We start from the raw sequence: 24673 nt of genomic DNA on the forward strand, positions 1-24673 counted from the left end.
TTCTTTAATCTTCGTTTCATATTTTCTATGATGTAAATTTCAAATTGTCAGATTTTTGAGCAATCTGACAACCTTGCTTTATATTGACGTCTTGCATTAATAACAATGAAATCCGTTTAGTTTGTTTTTAGATTGTGTTGTGGTGTGTTGTAATTTTATTATTTTTTAAGTTCGTTTATAAACGTTATTTTGTTTTGTTTACAGTGAATTGAATATGATTTAAGTTAACTTGATCTATATATTTTAAGTAAGGTAAGAAATTAATCTCACAGGCTTTGACTCAATTAACCCGATTTCCTTCTAAAATCATTGTAATATAAAATTCTATTTCGCAAAAAAATGCGCAACTATTAACAATTTATTAATTCAGTTACAGAAAATAGGTATTACGTTACTGTTGAAATCATATAATACTTGGTAATTAAAACATTGACATTGATTTTTGTGTCCACTTCTCTAGTTTAGAACGTGTTTTCTTTATTGTTCAGGACTTTCTAATTGAATGTTGGCTCCAACTACACAAATTAAGATTTGTTTACCATTTTAGTTGTTGTTTATAGGAGAACTAGTTAAATAGGAGCATATTTAATTAGTATATATTAAACGACAACAATTTTAGAAACATAATTTGAGTCATCATTCTGTTTAAATCATTAAATTTGTTACATCCTTGTTTAAACGCATATAGGCTCGGTATGATATAATTTGTTGTCATTTATTCTTCTCAGCCAAGCGATGCCGAAATTATTATCCAAAAGAAAATAGATAATGCTATGATCTTGGTAATTATATGTAGCTTTTATACGTCTTGATTAATGTTATTAAATTAAAATCAGAGAAATACAACAAAAATATTGGCGTTAGCAAGATATTACAGTTTTATAATGGATTATTATTTTCAATATGGTAGCATCTATTGCTTAGTTTTTATTTTACTTTGTTTATATTTATGTTAATATGTTAATAAACAAAGCATAGGGATTAAGGTTCAACTATTTATTGAGAATTATAAATACATAATTTATTATTAGTAATAGTACTTCTAGTTATACTAAGGGGAAAAAGAAAGTATTGATAACAGTAGTAATAATAACTGTGAATATAATCTTTGAAAGTAAGTTTTATTTCCATATTTATTCAGTGCAGGAACATTCAATTACGCTCTTTATTACCGAAATACTATTGGCCTGCATTTCACTGATATGCGGGCGACAGAGTCTTTATGTACTTTTTCCTTTACATTTAGTAATCTAAAACCATTATGTATATTTTGATATATAGCTATCATCCCTTCTATTTAGTCGTTACAAAATAGCGTTATCACATAATGATGGGCGGTTTATATCCTTCATTTTTATAGCCAACAAGTAGAAAATTAAACGTTCTGTTTGTTGCAAATACGGTCTTAAAATGTTTCATAACACCATTAATTTGTCAGTATGTAGTGACAAAATTTATTTTTTCCTTTTCCTAGAAAGTCGTTGCTTTCATAACATTTTAAATAACGTAGTTCCATCTATTTGGATATGAAATAATTCCTAATAATTTTAAATATTCTAGCTAGGCTCCTATGATGTTTGTTTAGATTTTTTGTTAGCTTCTGTTTCTTGATGATACGTTTTCAATTCTTTGATTGGTCGAACGAGTTCTTAGTACGGATGCTTTTTTACCGGTGGTATGTTCAGGTCGGTCTTTAATCTGGCTCAAGGTCGTAGAAGTTCATTACCCCGGAATTATCGTGTCACAAGTGGAGAAAGCAAAATATACCGAATCTTATAGGTGTGTAACGCAGTTTTACACTTGTTTCTAATATTTTTGTGTAGATATAAGGAATGTTGATTTGTTACTTTAACTGATTTGAAATAAGGTAACGCCAAAAAGCACTAGGCGTTTGTACGCTATTTAAACGAAATGTTGAACGAAAAACGTTACCTCTTAAAAAAGTGCTGGTTTATTTTAAATCATTTTATGTACCCAAATGCTTTTATTTAAACCTCCTAAACTGCTTGGAATAATATTTTATTCAAATTTCAAATCAATTCGTCCTCTACTCTTCGAGTTTTATGGGCACGTCTATATGCAGAGCTCACTATCAAAAATCACGAAAAAACATCGCGATCCAAATGAAGTCCGAAATATGTAACTTTTTATAGCCACGGAATATAAAGTTTTTCAGTTACTAAATTGGTTTAATTAAGAAAACTCTTACGGTGTAAAATTCAATACACCAATTTTCAAGTGCCAATTTTCAAAAATATCGATATATCGGTCAAAAAATATTAGCCAAAAAATCCATATTTTTCTCAAAAAATATCGATATATCGATATTTTTTCGACATCCCTACTTCATACCATTCCCGAGCCATCATGTCACGAAAAAAGAAATTAAAACACACCCTCCATCCAAGCTTTGAATTTCTTATCACAGTCCCGGTTCCAAACGGTAACTTAACAAACGGTAAACGGTGGCAAAAAAATATGCAAACAGAATGTATATTTAAAAACAAGACATTAAGATCGCAATTCTAATTTCTGTTATAACGATGGATCAAGCCAACTTAAAACGCAAAATAAATCTTAAGTATTACGAAATATTCCTCAGTTATAAATAAATCCACTGAATACTCAGAGTTTTGTAGACAGAAAAATTCGGACGCTGAATATTTATATCTTGAGATACCATTAATCCAATGTCTCTTCCTTTTTTTTTTAAGTTGCTGAACTTCTTCATTTAATCCCAATTTCATCGGTCTTTTAGCGTTTCCTAAACAAATAATGTAGAACAACCATCAACGATTTAGTTGTTTTTACAATACGTTTTTCTGATTAACAAGAACTTTTTTTATTATGCGATCGTTTTGTCAACGCGTCTATTCAACACGTTCATTGAACTGAACAATGAACCCTCTAAATGGTCAGTAGCCGTTTCAGGTTGTTGTAGATCGTGAACAGATTAGTTTGTTGCATTTAGGATGTCATCTTCTGAGTTCAACTGGTCAGATCTATTCAGAGCGAGAGTTATTTTTTGGCTAGCAAATATTTTCTTGGACCAAAGTAATTAAAACACTAATCACTTTTTTGGATTGTATTTTTTAATATTTTTAGTACATATCAACAAGTAATAATTAAAATTACTGCAATTCAATACCTAATGATTGGATGCATTAAGATGGCGAAAAAATATTGATATTTTTAGCCGATATAAGCTTTTTAATTATTTTTTATGAACCTTTAAAGTTGGTATTTAATCTTAAAGCCTTAGTTTCTTTTTAAAATGTTTACAGAATATCGATATTTTTTTTCTTCGATATATCGATTTGTTCTTCTGTACTTATTCGCTAATTGTAGATGTATGATATTTAAAATTAATATTATATGTTTTTCTTTAATAATTGAGGATGTTGTTCTAATAATTGTGGAGTGTTTTCTTGGGCTGTCCATTCTTCATCTTTCGGTTTCATATGACCTTCTTCTCCTTGCTATGTTATGTACTATGTTGAGCAATCACCAGCAGTGTAATAGTTTCGGGTTTATATTTAGAATTTTTTTCTCTCCTGTCGTGTCCTAAAGACTCCATTTGTAATGTAGAATCTATTATGAGTATCTTTTCGGGATCCTGTCCTATGAATCAATCATGCGTGAACCAGCTTGGTGTCGCAGCGGTTAAGACGACAGATCCTTCTACTGTTGCGATTGTTGTGGGTTCGAATCCTGCTGAGGCATGGATGTACTTTATATTTGTGATTGTAATTGTAAATATCTTTGTAGGCAATAGTGGAAGATCCGACAAGAACAAATCCCACTTTAAACAGTAGGTCCAGTCTAGATAAACCCTCGTTGGTAAAAAGGAGACTGTAAAATATATAAAAAAATCATGTGTGAACTTATTATATATGTTATAACGATGACTGGACGTTTGTGTACCATATGTGCATAATATTTAAAAAAACATCACCAAACGTCAAGGCCAATTTTCAATTTTTATTTTACCGATTCTGTTTTCCTTATGGTCATGTCTTTTTAACTCTTACTTATGAATGCGTGGGTTGGTTATGGTTTTGCAGAATGTGGTATTATGGTCGTTCTGATGGTTGAGATTACAATCTCTAAGACTTTATTGGAGATATAGGAATGTCGGGAAAACCTTTTTCAAAAAATTCGTATCTCTGAATCAGAATAATCTGTGGCGACCGCCACGACCCTTTAGGCCACCACGAATTCATCAACAAGTACAAAGGTTGGCAACGCCGGTGGATTGGTACCATGCAGTTCCAGGCTATAAAAGACCATCACGACGACGTCTCGCTCTTTTTTCTTTTCTCCATCCCCTTGTAATAGTACCACTTCCACAGCGCTACCGTACTTCCTCTACCTAACCTAATATCTTTTCAATTCTCCCGTCGACCACATGTATCATTTAACATTGAAATGAACAGTATTTCTTCCACCAGTGCTTTCAGTTCTCGTGAAAATTCCTTCCAAAAATAGTAGTGAGTGTTCTGACATATCATCGCATCGCATCACACATTTCGACCGACTGACCGACCCGACGAACATTCCTACAAATCTAACAAAGGCTACAGATGCATCTATTGATTAGTGCAAAGAAATGTTAAAGAATAGATCCAATGCACAAATATTAAAAGCTATGTATTACATATATACAAGTGATGAAAACAAAAAACCTAATAAACCTTCATTGGAAATATTTTTTTAACAAAAATCGAGAGTGTAATCGGAAGATTATGTATTATTGCCTATCTATCATTCACAATTTTAATCTATTGCATTAACAATCTTGAAAAATATCGTTTCAAAATGCTGCTATATTAATTTAATTATTAATTGTTATTTACAAGCTAACTACCAAAAATGTACGGAAGAATTACATCGAACTCGATGTGACGACAGTGGCAACGTGTGGCGGTAAATTGTGAATGGATACGACCATTTGTTTGCTAGTAACTAGCATTGGGCACTCAAAAAACTTGCGACTGAAAATAGTAATTACTATTTTCAGTCAAATGTACTACGGTTAGACTCTTTTTTTCAGTTCGTGATGTCAGTCGAAGATGTACGAATTCTTTCCTGTATAAATTGTGAGAGACGAAAGGACGGAGATAATTGCTTGGAGCAGTTAATTTTATGTGTTTATGTTTTCCAACGGTAGTATAAGCGAGACGGAGATGTACATATTCCTTCACGTATTAATTTTAAAAAAGAAAAGGAATACTAATAATATAATTACTGAGTACTGTGAAATTAATTATTTCATTTTAAAAGAACTAGAATTACTTTTGTATTTGAATGTTCTGTGGATCTGTAAATAGAAATTGAATTTTTCTATGGAATAATACCCTACAAATTTTTTATCACGTTTTAATATGCTAATTGCTATTTTTAAATAATATACTATAATAAATATAGACAATACTATAGAACTTAAACAAAACCTAAAAACTAAAGATGTACAATAACCATAAATACAATACTTAAATAATCCATGACATAATTGAAAATGATCGCACAATAACTACTAGAGCTTTTTAAAATAAAGTATAGGCTTTATTTATTATTGAACGGAAATATTTTTTAAACAAAAATCGTGAGTATAATCGAAGTATTACGTATTATTGCCATAAAACTAGTCAAAGGTATTTTACTATTTATCATTCACAATTTTAATCTTTTACCCTATTGCATTAAGAATCTTGAAAAATATCGTATATAATAGCTGCTATATTAATTTAATTATTAATTGTTATTTACAAGTTATATATATATATATATATATATATATATATATATATATATATATTTTACATACACCTATGTAATCATAAATTGGGTACATTTTTGTCAAGGTTGCGGCTAGGACGACACAGCCAGAACGTTAAAAATCGGTGAATCAGAATGAAACTAGTAAAACCAAAAATAGTAACTAAAAGTACACGACAGAAAGAGTTGATAGCAAATAGTAACAAAATCAGTGGGGCCGAAATTAGCGACTGAAACAGTCACTAGTAAAAATTAGTAAAATCAGTGGAACCAAAAATAGCGACTGAAACGGTCGATAGTAAGAAGTAGTCAATGACTAAGCAGTCGATAGTCAATAGTTAGAAATTAGTAAAATGTCGAAGACTCATCATTATCTCTATCAGGAAAATGCAAGCATATGGAAAAATTCATTGATTTTCGTGGGTAATTTTAAAAGCCAGTGCAGTTGCTAAATGCCATTATAGAAAATATCAGTAGTAAATAGTTACTGCAAATAATATAGAATAGAATAGCATATGTCCTACCTTTATAAGCTCGATTACTCCTAATATGCGTTATCGATTTAAACGCTTAATACCATGAAGGATTTTGAGATACAACCAATCTGTTCATGCATAATTTACTCTTAATATGTTTTTGTGGCTCGTCAAGCACGAAAACAGCACGACCACAGTCGGAGGAGCCTTCGGTTTATATATATTAGAAGTTATTGCCAGCTTAACCGAGAACTAACCATCAAAGAAGATCAATATGCTGTTGCTTTAACACAAATGCATAAAAGGTATTCCAGAGGTTCACATGCAATGTATTTTTACTTCAGCGTAAATGCATTTATCACTGTTTTAAATCTTGGCGTCCCGTTTGTTTTCACACCGGCATAAATGCTAACAAAAGCAGTTCTTAAAATATATCGTATATGAAGAAATTCTGGCATTCTTGCCAACAAAAGCATTTTTAAATGTACATGTTTGGAAAATGTTTATGTTGCAACAGATTTTTAATTTTTTTATTCACATAATTTTTATTTATATTGTGTTAATAGCATGGCAGTAATATTTATGCAGAAGTCAGTGAAATTTGCTCGGTGATCTGTCGGTCTCTATTTAAATAATATTTATAGGCTGTACGGTGATTCTGAAAACCTTTTTTGTTGGGGTACGGTTTTTAGAGGTAAATTTTAGAGGAACACAGTAGGCTAGATAAGTAAGTGTTCTAGGCTAGTGCTGTAATAAAGAATTACAAAAATATTAATTTATAATAAGAACTAGACAGATTATTAAAAATACGACTTAGCGCGTTTCAATTTTATTTGGTTTATTTATCTAATGTTTCACAGTCAAAGAATTAGTTTTGTGCTACCAATAGATAGAAATGGTAAACGAAAAAATTTGAGACTGTGATTTATTAAGGCAAATAACCTAAATTTGCCCAGAATCCATTCTGCACTGTGTGACAGTAATATAAATAATAATTTTAAATAAAATATTAGATGTTTTATATAATTGAAGTGAGTGAGTAGTCCAGACACTAACCATGAAATATGACAGATTATTGAAAAATATTAATATCAATAATATCACAAGCACCAGTTGAGAACTATGATAATAGTATTATTGACATCAAGTGCCCTATATTTGTTAAGACAAATCAAAGTTGGATCGATGGCAATGATGATCATTGCATCTCTGCTCTCTCATATTCATTTTACTTAGTTGATAGCAACTACAATACAAAAAAGGTTTAAACTACAATGTATACATTTGATGACGGATGTTTGACTTTCTTAAACCGTATTGTATCATATTACCTTGTAATATTTGGGTAAGTTGGTTTACATAAAATACACTAATTGTAATTTTGAAGTTTTAATAATATCGATTTTAATAACTTATAAGCACGAGTGACTGCAATATTTAATTTACATAACTACTTTACAAAATGTGTGTTTAGACATGCTTTAATATATTAAGTTCTCCCATAAATTCTTAAACTAGATCTCTATTTAGTTTCTTCTATTTTACTTGATAGTGACGTTCGGGTTGATACACTGTCTGTACATAAGTGTTGTTTGAAATATTTGAATCTTCTGTTTGCTAAAACACGCACGTATCAGGCTATAAAACCTTGATAAACCTCACATTGTGCAATCAAATATGTATCAGTTACTCTTAACCTGGTGAAGTATAGCCCATCGAACTAATTAATGTACAAGAAACCAAATATTTAATATTGCTTTTTTGTAATCTAACCGGCATGGGATTTGACACTTTTTGAAGGCTTGAATTATATATTTTTTTATATTTTCAGAATATATGGTCGTTTAGTAGTGAACAGCAGTGAATGTTCAGTGAGCTCAATTATAAGCATATTTTCTTTTGTTTGGTTGGCATTCGAATCTCGTAGAAATATATACTGATTTCATTCACAATTGTACGATTAAACCCATTGCATTATATTAAATATAAATTTCCATATTATTTGAATAAAGAACAAAATTATTATCAAGTATGTTATTTACCTCGATATTACGTTTATTACACTTTAGCCATAATTAAAGATACTCAAAATAGTAAATACTTACATTAGAATGGACCCATTGAGGTGAATATATCGATGTTCAAACTATATAGGCTGGTTTGTGCCTTATTTTGCTGGCTTGGAACTAATTCTAATGGGGAATTATTTTAGATTGTATTCATATATATTTCAAACACTAATGTCAATAATTGATAAATTTGTGCTATTTTTCTGATAAAATCATAATTCCGTTACTGTCGAACTTCTGAGATTTTTTTGGCGTTTGATTTGAATCAAGTCATATTCATAAGCCTCTGGGGAACCTAGTTTTATAATATTTTGCAAGATTTTTTTTATTGAGCAAATAAGTATTATTATATGATTTCAGTATAATATAATATAAATATCTTGACATGTAGTAGTTCACTTCAGTAAGTGATACTATCTAAATTCTTTTTGGCAATTTGAATGGCGGTGTTAAAGTTATTGGATAATACCAGGTAAAAACTTTGTTGAAACCTTATTTTGATATTAAAAACACTATAACATGTGAAATTGACTGTTATCGAAGGTAGTTAAAATTATTTTTTTATGTTTCTGCTTCATTATTTACCATTGGTAATTTGTTATTACTAATTGGGACGTTTAATTAGTAATTAAATTATAATTGAAGAATAATAGTTTAATGTTATGTTTTAATTTATCTCCATTTATTAATGTATTTATTTATTGTCGTCGGTTTTATAGGACTTTTTGTTGTTGTTTTCTACACAAAGTTAAAATTAGTTTATTCCAAATAAACTTAATTTACAAAGTAGACGGGTATAATGAATTGTCAATAACGACAATTTTTACACTATCAAATGACACCAACAGGGAGCTTCTCTGATTTGGTATTTGAATGTGACTGGTGAAGACTCCGTTAAGATGTGAAGTATGTGTGAAGAGTATGCTGTACTGTTTTACCACTGTAGAACACTGACTAGAACCTCTTGCTTAGCCTGGTGTATGTCACGCTCCTTCTATATTGTTCTTGCCAGTAACTTTTCCTTCTGATTGATAGACATTTATAAGGGTTCTTCCATGTGCTATATAAATTAGAGGGCAGGCAGCGATATAAAAAATCATACAATGACCATCAATCTGACGGAGACCCAAATATATCATCATAAAACTATAAAAGTGCAGATATAATAAAAACGTTATTCCGACATTTAAATATTAGAATTTTCTGAACAAACATTATTTTATAAGTTGAATATATCATATTTACGGGATATTAGAAAACGGAAGAGGTAATCGCTCAGTTCTGAAAAATATTTAATGAAATAGATAAACATAATGATAAATGCGATAATCTTTGGGGTTTTTCATTTTATTTGCGTTTGTACACGTTATAATTCATAATTAATACTCAGAATAAATAATTTTGATATTTTCCGATTCTGATATATTTGATTAACGTTTATTGTTGAGAAACACAAACTGACGCCAAGCCCTGATGAATGTTTTGGTGCGAATTTAAACCTTAAAATGTGAAAAGCTTAATTTACTCTAGTGAAAATATATTTTTAAAAACTAGTAAGAATTAGAATTATAACAGAAAGAAATACAAATTAGAATGTTACAGAATTTTTAATATTAGTCATCATTGAATTATATCCAGCTTGAAAAGTACAAAAGATTGCAATATCAATAATTATCGATGCTATTTGGTAATAGTATTGAAGGAAATGGATATATCACTAATCGATCATACTATATTTTGCAATAAGTTTAGTCATTCGATAAAAAATCATTTGGTGATTTGAAGTACATTAAATACATTTTATTACTCAATTTAACCACTCTAAACTTCGATTAGACTCATTCCATATATTTTCCAGAAAGAATCACTCCAGTTATCAATAGACAATGTTTTTAACAATGGAATAAGGAATTTTAACACGTAATTTTATTTGTGTTAAAAAAATGTGTCACAAAGTGTTATTCTGTACTAAGGTCAAGGAGTTTGCAACATCATAGTGAATATCATTGTCTATTTTTAAAACTTTTCCCTGTAATATAATCGATTACGGTGTTGAAAAACACTAGCCATGAAGAAGGGGGTGTCGTTTCATATTGAATAAAATGTAAGTATATCAGTCAGTATATTAATCCACTGCTCTTTGTGGCGATTTTTGAGCTATGGAAAATATATAAATTTCTACGTTCAGTTGGACTAATCTGGTCTTCGGTTTTAAACAGTTTTGGAAGTAATTCAAGGAAAACATTTTTTGTTTCGAAGAAAAGTACAGAGCTAATATATTGGGTTCATGCATATGAAAATATCTTTTTTGATAATTTTTAGTTATTTCGAATGTGTTTTGTTTCTCTGCTGTTAATTAATGCAATATACAACTTTCTGAAATCTAAAGCTTAAACCAAAATATTGGTCATGTCAAAACTGTTCTGAAATATAAGACATAAAATATTGAACAAATAAAAGTTTGCAATCGCATAATAGAGCCGCAGTTCTACTTGCCCGCTTTACATTGTAGTACTAACCGGTCATTTGAAAAGTTCGTCATTGAAAGTTCTTCAAAATTAGTTTTTTTTTATTCAACGTAATTCCCTTCAAGGGTGATACACTGATTATAGCGACCTTCCAACTTTTAGATACCATTTTTGTTTCATTCCATTTTTCAGTTTTTGTTTTGTTCCATTTCAGTTTCGGCTATCACTTCTTCATTCGGCGAAAATTTATTCCCAGCGAGCATTCTTTTGAGATCTGAGAACAGAAAATGGTCGCCAGATCTGGAGAATGCGGTGGATGAGGAAGCAATACGAAGCCCAATTCATGGATTTTTGCCATCGTTTTCACTGACTTGTGACACGGTGCATTGTCTTGATGAACCAGCACTTTCTTTTTCTTCAAATGCGGCCGTTTTTCGGCTATGTCGTCCTTCAAACGGTCCAATAACGCTATATAATAGTCTCTGTTGATGGTGCTTCCTTTTTCAAGGTAGTCAATGAAAATTATCCCATGCGCATCCCAAAATACAGACGCCATAACCTTGCCAGCCGACTGTTGCGTTTTCCCACTCTTTGGAGCGGGTTCATCGTGTGAAGTCCACTCGGATGACAATCGAGTTGGACTTCGGAGTGAAATGATGGAGCCATGTTTCATCCATTGTCGATGGAAAAACTCTGGTTTATTATGCTTGATCATCTTCAAACACTGTTCTGAATCATCAACTCGTCGTTGTTGTTGGTCAAAAGTAAGCTCGCTTTCTCATAACCAAATATTCGTGAATGATATGATGTATACGTTCAGTTGATATCTTTAGAGTGTCTGCTATTTCATTCAATTTCAATTTACGGTTATTCAAAATCATTTTGTGGATTTTTTATATATTTTCGTCGGTAACAACCTCTTTTGGGCGTCCACTGCCTTCACTGTCTTTGGTGCTCATTTCACCACGCCTAAACTTAGCATACCAATCCTTGATAATTTATTTTCCTGGGACAGTGTCCGGAATCTCGGCATCAAGCCAAGTTTTTGCTTCAACTGTATTATTTTCCCTTCAAAAGCGATATTTTATCAACACGCGAAATTCCTTTTTATCCATTTTTTTCACAATAACAAAAGTTGCTTCACTGAAAATGCTATAATTCACAAACAAACGATCCGACAGCTGTCAAATTTATACACGCATCTTTTGAGGATTAGGGCTAACTAAAAAATATAGATTTAATTGTAGTAGCGCCATTTATGTGTCAGGCCGGGGCTTTTCAATTGACCTGTTATATCGGCAACTATGTATTAGTTGCTTGCATGTATTGTAAAAGGCATTTATTGAGAAGAATTACTACGATATATATTAATCAAGATATTTTCCATCATTTCCTATCTCTTTTTCCCATTTTTCTCGTAACAGAGAGATATCGTGTTGTTTGAAACTAAGCTATGCTGCATCGACCTTAATAAGTGGTAACAAAGAGGCGCTATGTCTGGCGAGATTGCTGGTTGTGGCACACTTCGTATTTAAGCTGCAATAAGGTATCCTTCCCACCTCTTGCAACCTGTGCACGAGCGTTCTTATGCAAGATTCAATAATTACTTTGCATATGTTCCTCGCTATTGCTGGTCTCTGCAACAAATACGTCGTACAATTTGTTCAATTGACGTCAGTAGACATCTGTAGTAACATTTTCATTCGGTTTTACCAACTTCTGATACACTACATCTCGCTGATGCCATATGCATAACAAGATTTTATGATCATAAATATTCCGGGATTGATTGGGTATTGATGTGGATGACTTTTGTGGGCTAATGGCTTGTTCCGCTTGGATTTACATGGTACATTCCCTTAGCATATCCCCCTACATTCCTTCTATGAAACTGCGAAGTTAAAACGGTTTGAAATGGTTTTTTCGTGTGCTAGCCATTTTCCCTTATTTTGGATCGTTACCATGTCGTGTAAACATCTGAAACAGTTGATTCATTTGCTACTAAACTGTCTGAAAGTTCTTTGAACTGGGTTTGGTTTGACTTGGTCCAATTAGTTTTACAATTCATTGTCTTCATCTTGTATTTATAGATCGTTCGATCTTTGTCAGTTAATCAAAATCCGTTTTTAAATCGTCGAAAACCAAACCAACAATTGGAATATGACTGAGCAACATCTCCATAAGTTTCTAAATCTATTTTAGGACTTCGACAACAGTTTTTTTCAAATTAATTAAAAAAAAAGTAATGAATGTTGAAATACGTTCCATGATTAGCGTCTGTCTGAATAACTCAATAATACTAAATGGAAAACTGTTCCTTTTTTGCTGAAAAATATTAAGTTAATTTACATTGATATTTAGCATTTTCACCAATAGATCCTTAATCAGAGAACATGGAAGCATCTAATAACACTCAAGTATATTAGTCACGTCGTATTTACCTAAATTCACCTGCCTGAAGGTTGCGTTTTTGCTTTGTTGTAATATTATTGGAAGATATTTTTTCTTGAAGTAATCCTGCAGCATTTGCAGATTCAGTACTTTTGGATTTGTTATAGTAACACTTTAATATAATTAGTTAATAGCAGTGGTTTTTGATGTTTGGGTTTTTTTATATTATTGGGTATACATTTCCTGTTTTTTACTTAAAGCTTTGAGTAATATAAACATTTATTATTCTAATCATTTAGTGGTATTAATTCTTTGTTGTATTAAAAACCGCACATAAGATATATCTGCTAGAGTTTTTGCGGTTTATTGTATGCAACATTTTAATGTCATTTAATCGAATATCTATATTAACCATGTCCTGTGTGTTTATTTTATTTATATTAATAGCAAGTGACAATAGATTATATTTAATTTATCTTTAATGGTATCTATCTTTAATTCTATAGAAAGCAGTAGTAGGTAAAAAAAAACATATTTTCTGGTTTTACGAGCTAATTTATTTAGTGTATATTTTGACGCTATCCGGTGACTAGGTCAAACACTCTAGGCCGGCCATGTGTACAATTCGCTATATTAAAAGCTCTATCCTATTCACATGTGGTAACAGATAGTCCGCTATAATAATACATATTGTTCTAGTTTTAATAAACTCATTTATGAATGAATGAATTTGTATTTAAATGTTTTTGAATCTGAATATTCTGTTTAGATTAATTAAAAAATTATACAATTTATTTGTTTGTAGTTAGTATTTTTAGTGGATAATATTCTTAGTACCACTCTTAATTTTATTTATATTTTAAAGTCTCGTTTCTGAACTATGGTTTATCTGGACTGAGTGTAGGTCTCTCGGAGTTAAACTTACCGATTGGCGAGTGACCAACTTAGAAACTATCCTAGAAGACATTTGGTCTTATTATTGATACTATAGTATTATATATATTTGTTATTATTGGTCTTCCTGTAGAGGCATAGCTTCAGTCGATGTATCATTCAAATTCAATGGAAATTCAATTCAAAGCAAATGAGCGTTTTATCAGTAATAATATGAAACTTGAAGGTTTAATCATATTCCTAAAATTTTTAATGTGCACAGGAATGCCATAAGTAAATATTTTCGGCGTTTGAAAAATCTCTTTTGTCTCTTGTTTTCATCTTATATCAGTAATAAAAACTGATAAAACAATAAACGTAAACATAAAACATTTGTAACCTTTGGAACAATTTGTTGCAAAAATATACAGTATTCTTTCATATTAAAGTTGAAACATTCAACTGTAACATAATATATTATATTCCACAAATTATAGAATATCCACAAATCGAAAAAGTTAATTAAAAATCATTTACATATAGTCTATTCAAAGTTTTTTTGTACATACGTCATTCAAGATGTTTAATGTAGGCAATACATCGCAATTTGTAAATTCGTTTTAGAATCAGACAATATTTTCTTTCTCATTTTATTCTAGTTAAAAAGAGACACAGTGCTGTGTGATAAGTTCAAACGTGTAAACGAATGAGACTGTCAAAATCGTCCGGTTGTCAGACGTATGCAAAATTCTTGAAAGCAATAGTGATAAGAGGTTATAACTCTAACCTATAAACTATTGTGGCTGCATAGTTAACTGTAGTTTTTAGATGTACTATAATGTAAAAATAAAAATTATATTTGTTAAAAAAATTTAACAATTATTTTATTTCGATTAGAATTTTGTTGTATGTCGTAAGCCAAACCGAACTAAAACTCGGAGTTGATGCGGCAACATTGCGACGTTTTTTGACGTCACAAATTTAGATGACGTATATACAAAATAACTTTGAATAGACTATATACTTCTACGTCTGGATCTACCTATACATTAGATCTCCCCCTTAATTTTATATGTTATATATGATTGATCAGTTTATTTAATAATTTATTTGTATTGTTTTTTAGTCTTTATTGTATTATTTTACTATTTATCAGTGAAACTATGTTATACCATTATACTAATAAATAATTCTTAAAAATATAATTTCTAAAAGAAGAATCTTGAAGAGTATTTACCAAATTCCTCGATTACTTACAATCAGCCACAACCATTCTGATCTTATATGTTGTTTACCTTCTATTCTTCATTCTGTATGATCTTAATTCATATCTTTTTAGTGCTGACCGTTGGATATTCCATCCATAAGTGCCAAACATCAGTGTATTTTGATATTTTTCTTGACTACAGTAATTGTCGAATTTCGAAAATTCGAAATATTTTTTACATACAAGTTTTTCAGATGTTAGATTATTGTTAGATGTTTCATTATTGTAATATATCCCTTCTTCTATGCAACTTTCCTAAATGATGCTTTTCTGTTGTTTTCGAATAATCTTACTAATAATAAACCAAGTTGTTTCATTAGAATTGCGATAAAAAGAATAGTACATCCGAGTAAATGAAATGAAAAACATAATAAGAAAGTGACTAGTTATCAAGAACTATGTTGGGTGATTGGACTAAGATCTCATTTAATAGAAAAACTGGTGCTAGAGAAAGTGGTTTCAAAAACACAACCTATGGCTTTATGGAAATGATCTTGCGACAAAACTCCTAACTAAAATATTTAAATATGTTTTCTAAATTACTTTGAAAGATTTCCCACCCAAGCAGACTTATATAAAATTTAATTTAATTAATATTAAATATTAGATCATCATAATTATCATGATCTCCTTTTTGATTGAGGAGGTTGTATTCGAATGCAACATTCTACATTTTTTTAAACCAATAAACTTTCTTAATTATACGGTTTTTTTTTACAAACGAATATTTATGTAGATAATTTAAAATATCAGTAAACAATTATTATTATATTAGAGGAAACTACCACTGGATTTCCTGTTTGATATCATTTACTGTCATAACAATTGCTGATGCGCTTTAATGTTGTAGATTATAACAAATTGGGATAAAATAATCTTATTTATTTTTTGATCCAAGCCAGGACTTCCTGTAACTAATTAATGTCTATATTAGTATTATCATTTTATCGGGTGGTATTCCTATCTTAAATTGACATCTCTTAAGAGTTATTCATTTTAAAGCATGGATCTTAAAACAATCATATTTGTGCAAAAAAGCCTATTAGGAGTAAATGTTGTTATACTTAAAATTTACCTAGATATTTTTACTAACATTTAAGAAGTTCGATCCGTTTTAATTGTCGTTAATAATTAACTATGTTTATGTTTATTCAACAAAATAATTTGATAAATAGCAACGAAGTCGACAAATAAACAATTATGTGCCAAACGCCAATAAACAGAAGTATCTAAACATGACATGCTGAAGGGGTATAGAAGGATCATTTGATTCCCAAATTTACAAAAACCTATTAGTTACTTACGTGTGAGTATGATTGAATCAATTACTTCTCTATAATTGCATTTTTAGATTAATATGGGCAGGAAAATCCATCTAAAATTCAATATTTCAAAAAATCCACCATACAATATGTTCAGTTGAATTTTGACAGTATAAAAGTTGATGTTAATAACAAAAAACATCTTGGTTGGATAAATAATTATCTGTATGAATTAAAATACCATTACTAAGGTCTATTGAAGATACTACCAATATCACTTTTGAATTTTAATTTGAATAAGGAATTGTTGTGGAAAGGGCCAGAAATAACGAATAATAGTCACAAGGTTATAATCTGTCAGCTTAAGGTCTTTCAAAGACAAATTCTACAAGTTATTTTCCGAGATTGTATTAGAAATTAAATCATTCAGTTAACATGAGACAATCAGTGCGTAGTTGAGAGAAACACTCAGAGGAATGAAAGGTGAGCGAACTATTCACAGATTTCTGTTGCGACAGCAACCTTTTTGCTGGATGACGGAGCGAGTACCTTCGAAAAAACCTACAAACAAAACAAAAAAGGAAAACACGTAAATCAGATGAACATAGGTTAGATGGCTGTCATAAAAAATCACTAAAATATTAATTTGTAATTTGTAATAATTATATATTATAAAGAAATTATTAAAAATTAACTCACGCAACTTCACATTTCGTTCATTGAAAACGATTTTCTGGTATTTGATGTTCTCTGATGTTACCACCTCATTTAGACGTCCACTGCATTCTGCATCACCGGTGTCTCTAACCGGAGGCTCTGATAGAGCGGAGTCCTTATAACACTTTCCAAGCCATTGCTTCGCATGAACGGTATTTTTTCCATCAAGAAGCAGTGTAAAATTAAAACACGAAGTCGTGTCACTCTTAACAAAATAACACACAAACTTATGAGTAGAATATCATGAAATTTTAACAGTTTTCTTCTGAAGATTTGTACTAATTGAAAAATAGTGAATGCAATAAAACTAGCGCCGTTTATATGTGGTGTCCTCGATTTTTCTGCCCATGTGTTATACAATAAACAAAACAAATGATGCTTAACCCTAAATTTTATCAACAGTATTATTTACCTTGATGTTACTTGAATTACACTCTAGATATAATTTAAGGTACTAAGGTAACTTTAAATAGTAAATATTTACACTAGAATGGTCTTATCGCTATAGAAAAATTTATCAATGATCAAACTATACCGGCTGGTTCACTGTAATATACAATTTTGACTTGGAACGAAAATACACAACTGGCTTGGAGTTTTTATCGATGTGTAAATGTACTAGGAATTCTCACACCATCAACACACATTAGGATCTCTACTTATAATGCAAAATTATTAAAATAATGTATAAATAGGACGTGTGCCCATACACACCGTACGGTGCAACCGAAACAATTACGTCACGTGCAGATTTGGAGCGTTCAAATCCATTTTTTTACGAAAATATCTTTTATTGCGGGTAAATTAAATACGTAAAATTGTTATAAGGTAGTTCTTCAAAAAAGGATATCTTAATTTAACCGTAAAAAACGCTTGGTATTATAACATAAAATAAAAATTCGGCACTTGCTAATTTGTCAAGTTTTGTTAATATTTGCCATATAACTATATCTGTTTATTAGGTCGCGTAGTGGTTAAACAATTTAACCGTTATTTCCATGTATAAACATTGTAGCCTCGCTATCGTACTGTAACGTATTGCGCATTAACAGAAAGGCTCACGTAAAGACAAAAAGCTGTAATAATAAATTAAATTTGCTTCAAGATACATAACAGTAGTTAGATTGCAAAACCATAATAATTAAATTTTGTTAGATTTATGCCTCGTGAACTTGTGGAAGTTTATGAGAGAATATGTTCTCTTTAAAATCCAAAGCAAGGTTGGGACGAGAAGTATATAACAAGATACTAACAAAAATGGACGGACAACACTTATTTGTATTTTGCTAGATTTTATTATGAATAAAAATGTTAGTTAACTTTAAAAGCCTTTACGTAAAAGTTAAGTAACTAATAACATCTAACATATAGGTTATGTTTTATGTTTGTCAATACATATATTTGCCAGTTTTCCAAAGTATCATTTCAGTTTCAACCAAGTATAAATGATGCTAGTTACATATTTTTTTATCCGACACCATGCAAAATTCCATAATATTCTATTCCATCGCAAGAAGGATTTCTGCGCATACCGCCTCTAAATTGAAAAAGTCCTTATCCTATGGCTCCAGAAGGTATCATACCTCGGTCTGCAATTCGACCTCAGGTTCCAATGTCAGCTCAAATTCAACAAGCTGTGTGCAAAGACAATGATGTATACAGCCTACTATTTCCATTCCTCTGCAGAAAAAACAAACTCCCAATCCCCGAGAAAGCCGCTCTATGCAGAGTGCTGGTCGTCGGTATAGGTACGTCTGTGAGAGACAACTTACACTATTCCAAGTGCTCTAATCAAAAAAAGTCTAGAATTAGGCATCCCGTTTGTAGAAAGCTTCGCGAACATGTTCAGTATGAGATTCTCCCAAGGCGGCGCCTTACAATACGATAACAATCTGATCAAATCCCTACCCATCTATAAACCTCGGTAGTTAAACCAAATACGATAATCCCAGTTGTAATCCATGGTCTCTGTCGCCCTCAAAACATAACTATCCTGAACTCGAAGATCATCCTGGAAAAAGAAACAAAAATCATGATATTCTTAGTCAATTTAGAATGGCTTTCAAAACTGTAATACTCAACTGCGTATTTACTTGTTCATGTTTTATTCAACAGTGAAAAACGCTTTCGACATGTACGTTACTTCCATTCAGACACAAAAAGTATCCAATAATTATTTGAAAGGTGGTACAGTAGAGATTGCGCTCCCATCATTTTGTCTAGGGTATTTTTTCACCTGTGTTGTAGTTGCGAATAATTTTGATCGTATACGTCCTTATTAGGTATTCCTTATTTGATTTTTACAGTAAGTAGTGTCAGTTTCTCCCTATCATACGAGAATCACTGGAAATCTGTATCTCATATCAATAGAAACTCCACCATTTTGCAACCCTTATGTTCTTACAACCACTTACTGACATACGCTTGTTCATGCGTGAAGCCCTTAGATCCCTTAGAGTCAACCATAATATACTCAACTCATTAGAAGAAACATTCACACCTAATAATATAGATAATCATTTAGCTTATCTGGGAGAAATAAAAATACAATTTTCCATTGAGTATTTATTTATTTCATCCAAACATTCCTTTCATTATTTATCTTCTGTGTGTTAATTTGTTTTACTATTCCGCATTAACTAATTTTAAGTACACACTCTTTATTTGTCATGCATTATTTATGTGCCATTTTATCTTTCGTTCAATGGTTTTAATCTTTTCTTTTATGTATAAATCTGCAAATACTCACAGATCTAATATTAATATAAAATAAATCAATCTTCTAAGTCTCTGAATAATGCAACTGTGTTGCGGAATATAAATAATGTCAGTTCCTTGTAATTTTACCATTTGGTCACAGTGACCGAAGAAAACGAGGAAAACTCTTTAAGTGCCAAATTGCCTCGGAGATAATTTCTTTCGCAGACACGTTTTGTCCCTTGATTTTTAACACAACCTTATGAAAATTACTGGTCTGACTGCATAATAAAATACAACCTCAGTTCGGTAGGGGTAATAGAGATTTAAAAAAATGCTTTTAAAAGGGGCTGTTATTTATACTAAAACGGATTTAGCAAATACGGTGCGTGAGGAAACAATTCAAACCCCAATTCATGGATTTTTGCCATCGTTTTCACTGACTTATGAGACGGTGCATTGTCTTGGTGAAGCAAGAATCAATTTCGTCCTTCAAACGGTCCAATAACGCTGTTGATGATCCTTACTTTTTCAAGGTAGTCAATAAAAATTATTCCATGCGCATCCCAAAATACAGACCACCACATATACATCCACTCGGATGACTGTCGATTGGACTTCGGAGTGAAATGATGGAGTCATGTTTCATCCATTGTCACATATCGACGCAAAAACTCGGGTTTATTACGCTTGATAATCTTCAAACACTGCTCCGAATCATCAATCAACTCGTTGTTTTTAGTCAAAAGTGAGCTCGCGCGGCGTCCATTTTGCACAGAGCTTTCTCATACCCAAATATTCGTGAATGACATGATGTACACGTTCAGCTGATATCTTTAGAATGTCTGCTATTTCATTCAATTTCAATTTACAGTCTCTCAAAATTATTTTGTGTATTTTTTGAAATGTTTTCGTCGGTGACAACGTCTTTTGGGCGTCCACTGCGTTCACCGTCTTCGGTACTCATTTCACTACGTCTAAACTTAGCATACCAATCCTTCCTGGTTGATTTTCCCTGGGCAGTATCCGGAAACTCGGCATCAAGCCAAGTTTTTGCTTCAACTGTATGTTTTTGCCTTCAAAAAGCAATATTTTATCAACACGCGAAATTCCTTTTTTTATCTTTTTTATCCATTTTATTCACATTTGCTTCACTCAAAATGTATATGGCTAGGACTAAATAGAAAACACTTGGATTTAATTCTAGTAGCGCCTGTTATATAATTATTGATTTGTGTAGGTAGCGAAACACACTTACTTAAACTATTTCTTTATTTCTTCTTTTTTCGAGAATAAGAAGTGGTAATATGTTAAACCCACCGAGACCCCAACAACATTGTTCGTTCAAATACGTATAATGTATATGTATAAACACTTCGCCATCAATTGACAAGAACCATTGCTCTTCAGGGATTGACAATATAATGTAGACACTGTACAATATAGTACTGCTTCAGTGTAAATAATGCACGATTATCTCGACATCCTCAATGATGAAGTTCTTACTATGACTGCTCCCTCACACTTATTTGACATATGCCAAGATAATGCGTCCATACATACAGCTAAAACGGTTAGATCTTGATTTGAGAATCATCAGAATATCATCAAACATCTTATCTGGTTAGTATAGTCGTCAGAATTTAATATAATTGAATCGTTATGGAAAAAAAGTTATGGAAAGTTTTGGTGCAGAATGAGGAGTAGATTTCCAACTTCAGTATTATTAAATCAATTGGCGGATGTTTTTATACAAGAATGGGACAATATTCCTATGTAAATTATTCAAATGTTCTTCGAATTTCAATTGTCAAAAGCAAATGGAGGCTTAACAACTTACTAATCAATAAATATTGTATATATCAGGCGCTTTATATTTCGTTACTATATTATTGAGTAATATTCGACATTGACTAACATTAGTAGTCAATATATCCGATAGGATAATTTGTGGTTTAATGATACAGATGCGGAATACATATTTTTAATCTAAAACTATTTCTATAGTAAATATCTAAGAATAAAAAATATAGAAGATATTAAATACTTCCTTTGTCGGTGATGTAGTATCTGGAATTCGCTGGGGTTTGCGGTTTTTTGCTTGTACCATTTGTCGAACGAATTAGTATGATATTAGTCATGCGTTCATGAAATTTGATACCGCAATGTATGTATGTATGTGTCCTACTGCTGTTCCAAAAGCTCTATCACGACTTTATCAATGACTAATATGTTTAAAAATATACGGTTTGTTTTTTTACTAATTTTATTTCGATATTATAAATATTGTTATTAAAGACCCACAACGTTAGATATAATGATTAGAGAAGTAAGTTTAAAAACCCCGCTCTATTACACAAAAGCTCTTACATTTATTCTGAGAAATATTGCCCCATAATAAAATTCGTCTTCTGTGAATGCCATACAATAATCCACCCAATTCTTGTGGTGCTATTATTTGCTCAGATGAGTAACTTTAACAGCATTCGCCACCATATATCCTATCATTTTAAGCTTTAGTTAGAGATTTTTTGCAGTTAGAAGCATTCAACGTTGGGATCATTTTCCTTGTCGGATTTTATACTCTTGCCTAGGACAATCACCAATTTTAAACAATCAAGAAACATAAATTTACGACCATGCCCCATCAGGATTCGAAGCCGCAACTATCGCAGGAGGACTGCCCTATCGCCTTTACCACCGCACCACCAAGCCGGCGTCTCGATAATTTGTTTTTAGTGATGTCGTGAACATGATATTCTTCTTGATTCAAATTTAAAGTACCATGAGCAGAAGACCATTTGGACCATCTGGGAATATTTTGGTTTAGTTTTTAAAAAATCTGATATTCCTTTAGAACCGTTCACAATTATTACTTTTAGTGGTTCCACAATCTGCCCAATAGGCAATACGTATTCTAAAGTCTATACATGTCCTATAATCAGATCAGATTGTGTTAAACGTCTAAGCATTTCACTATCACGTCGCATATTTAGCTGATTAGCGAGTCTATTGAGATGCACTGACACTCTTTCGAAGTACTTCATACAAACACGTTGAATTACACTTGTTATAGGTTCTAGGGAAATATTGCGTGGTATCACTTCATTTGAAACATAGTATAGAGCATCAACAATGGCACGCAACAGTTTATTTTGGAACCGTTGAATGATGGATATATTAGATTTGCTAGCGGTACACCATAGTTGGATTCCATATTACCAAATAAGCTTGAATATAGACTCTTACAGAAATACCTTGTTACCTAATGATAACTTGGATTTGCGCCCGATGAGCCTATACATTTCATATAATTTAAGTTCAAGTTGTTTTCATTTAGAAAGTATGTGCTTCTTCCAGATTAGGCGTCGATTTAAATGCATACCAAGATTTTAACATCCTCTGCTTGGGGGACTTGACAATGATTGATATTCATTGGAGGACATGTTCTTCTACACAGGATAAAAGTTATATAGGTGGATTTTGTTTCGTTGGCTTTAATGCGTCATGTCTTCAACCATAGTTGTATTTGCTCCAGGTGGGTTTGTAGGTTCATTGATGTTGTGGCTGGATTTTCATGAGATGCTAAGATTCCTGTGTCGTCTGCGTATGTTGCCACAGTAGTTATTTTTGTGGTGGGTAGATCGGCTGTATATAGAAGATCTATCAGTGAGATACAATTTTCCGAACACGAATATAATGAAATGTAACGAATGTAATGTCATTAATCATTGATTACCATGTTTGACCAGTGTTGATGACGGTAGAGAAATGCATAAACTGACGTAAAAAGGTAAATAGGCTATTTTTAATTCAAACTAAAATGCAGGGTTTTCGACAGACCAAGGTGATATTGTTTTGTGGTCACGTCACAATACTTTTCATATGTCCTTGCTAATGTTTGCTGTCTTAACGTTTTAGTATGCTATGTATGTGTTAATGTGTATTAACAAATACACTGTGTAAAATAACTGCGCTACTCTAAATAGATCGGATGATTAGAATTCATAAATATTTTTATAATATAATATATACAATGAAAACAACATTTGTATTTAGCTTATACAACCCCAGGGATAATGTTTTTTGTTTCTATGCAAATTAGTAAAGGAGAGTGTTTCCTAAACAAATCCAGGTAAATAAAAGCGTAGTATTTGTAGTTTATATTAAAATTTTCTGCAAACTATAAATTATGAAGGAATAAGGCAAACTATAAATTATGAAGGATACATATTTTGATTTGCTTCATAGGTTTTTATTTTATAATTTTCGATGGTGTTGTCATACGATGATAAATTATCGAGAACAGATCCTGTTTTAATTTTAAAAAGTTTTTTATTATATATTATGTTATGTTTACGTCTAAATGGCTAAATATTTAAAACTGAAACATCATCTTTATTTTTGACAGAATTAGTAAACCATTAATATCATAATGCTAAAAATAGAAAACAGTTTACGTATACCCACCTGTTCGTTCCATGCAAGTACAAATGAAGTGATGCCGCTTGGCAGCGTTAATACTATGCACTACACGGTTTTTTATTAACCTTATTATATCCGTCTGTTGTGTTGCTGTACGAGAGTCTGCACATCTATTTCTTTTCTAGAAAATGCTCTGAGGTCTAATAGTTTGCTAGATGTTACTAGTTTAGATCTTTAAGACCGATACTGT

The 24673-nt window shown here is 31.4% G+C and overlaps 1 protein-coding gene across 4 annotated transcripts in view; it reads left to right on the top strand.

Annotated features, from left to right (window-relative positions):
- Positions 1–82: 82 nt before the first annotated feature.
- Positions 83–24673, top strand: part of LOC143190392 (uncharacterized) — a 78052-nt gene continuing 53461 nt past the window's right edge. For 2 of the 4 annotated variants that reach the window (XM_076394634.1, XM_076394635.1), the window contains exon 1: positions 115–252. The gene's annotated coding sequence lies outside the window, so the exon portion shown is untranslated. Of the gene's footprint in view, positions 253–24673 lie in introns of all 4 variants that reach the window. The other 2 variants (XM_076394633.1, XM_076394632.1) reach the window with 2 other exon arrangements.

Source organism: Rhynchophorus ferrugineus, unplaced genomic scaffold (assembly GCF_030347505.1).
Source record: "Rhynchophorus ferrugineus isolate W39M unplaced genomic scaffold, kcgeb_rfMv2 rfM2, whole genome shotgun sequence".
NCBI lineage: Eukaryota > Metazoa > Arthropoda > Insecta > Coleoptera > Curculionidae > Rhynchophorus > Rhynchophorus ferrugineus.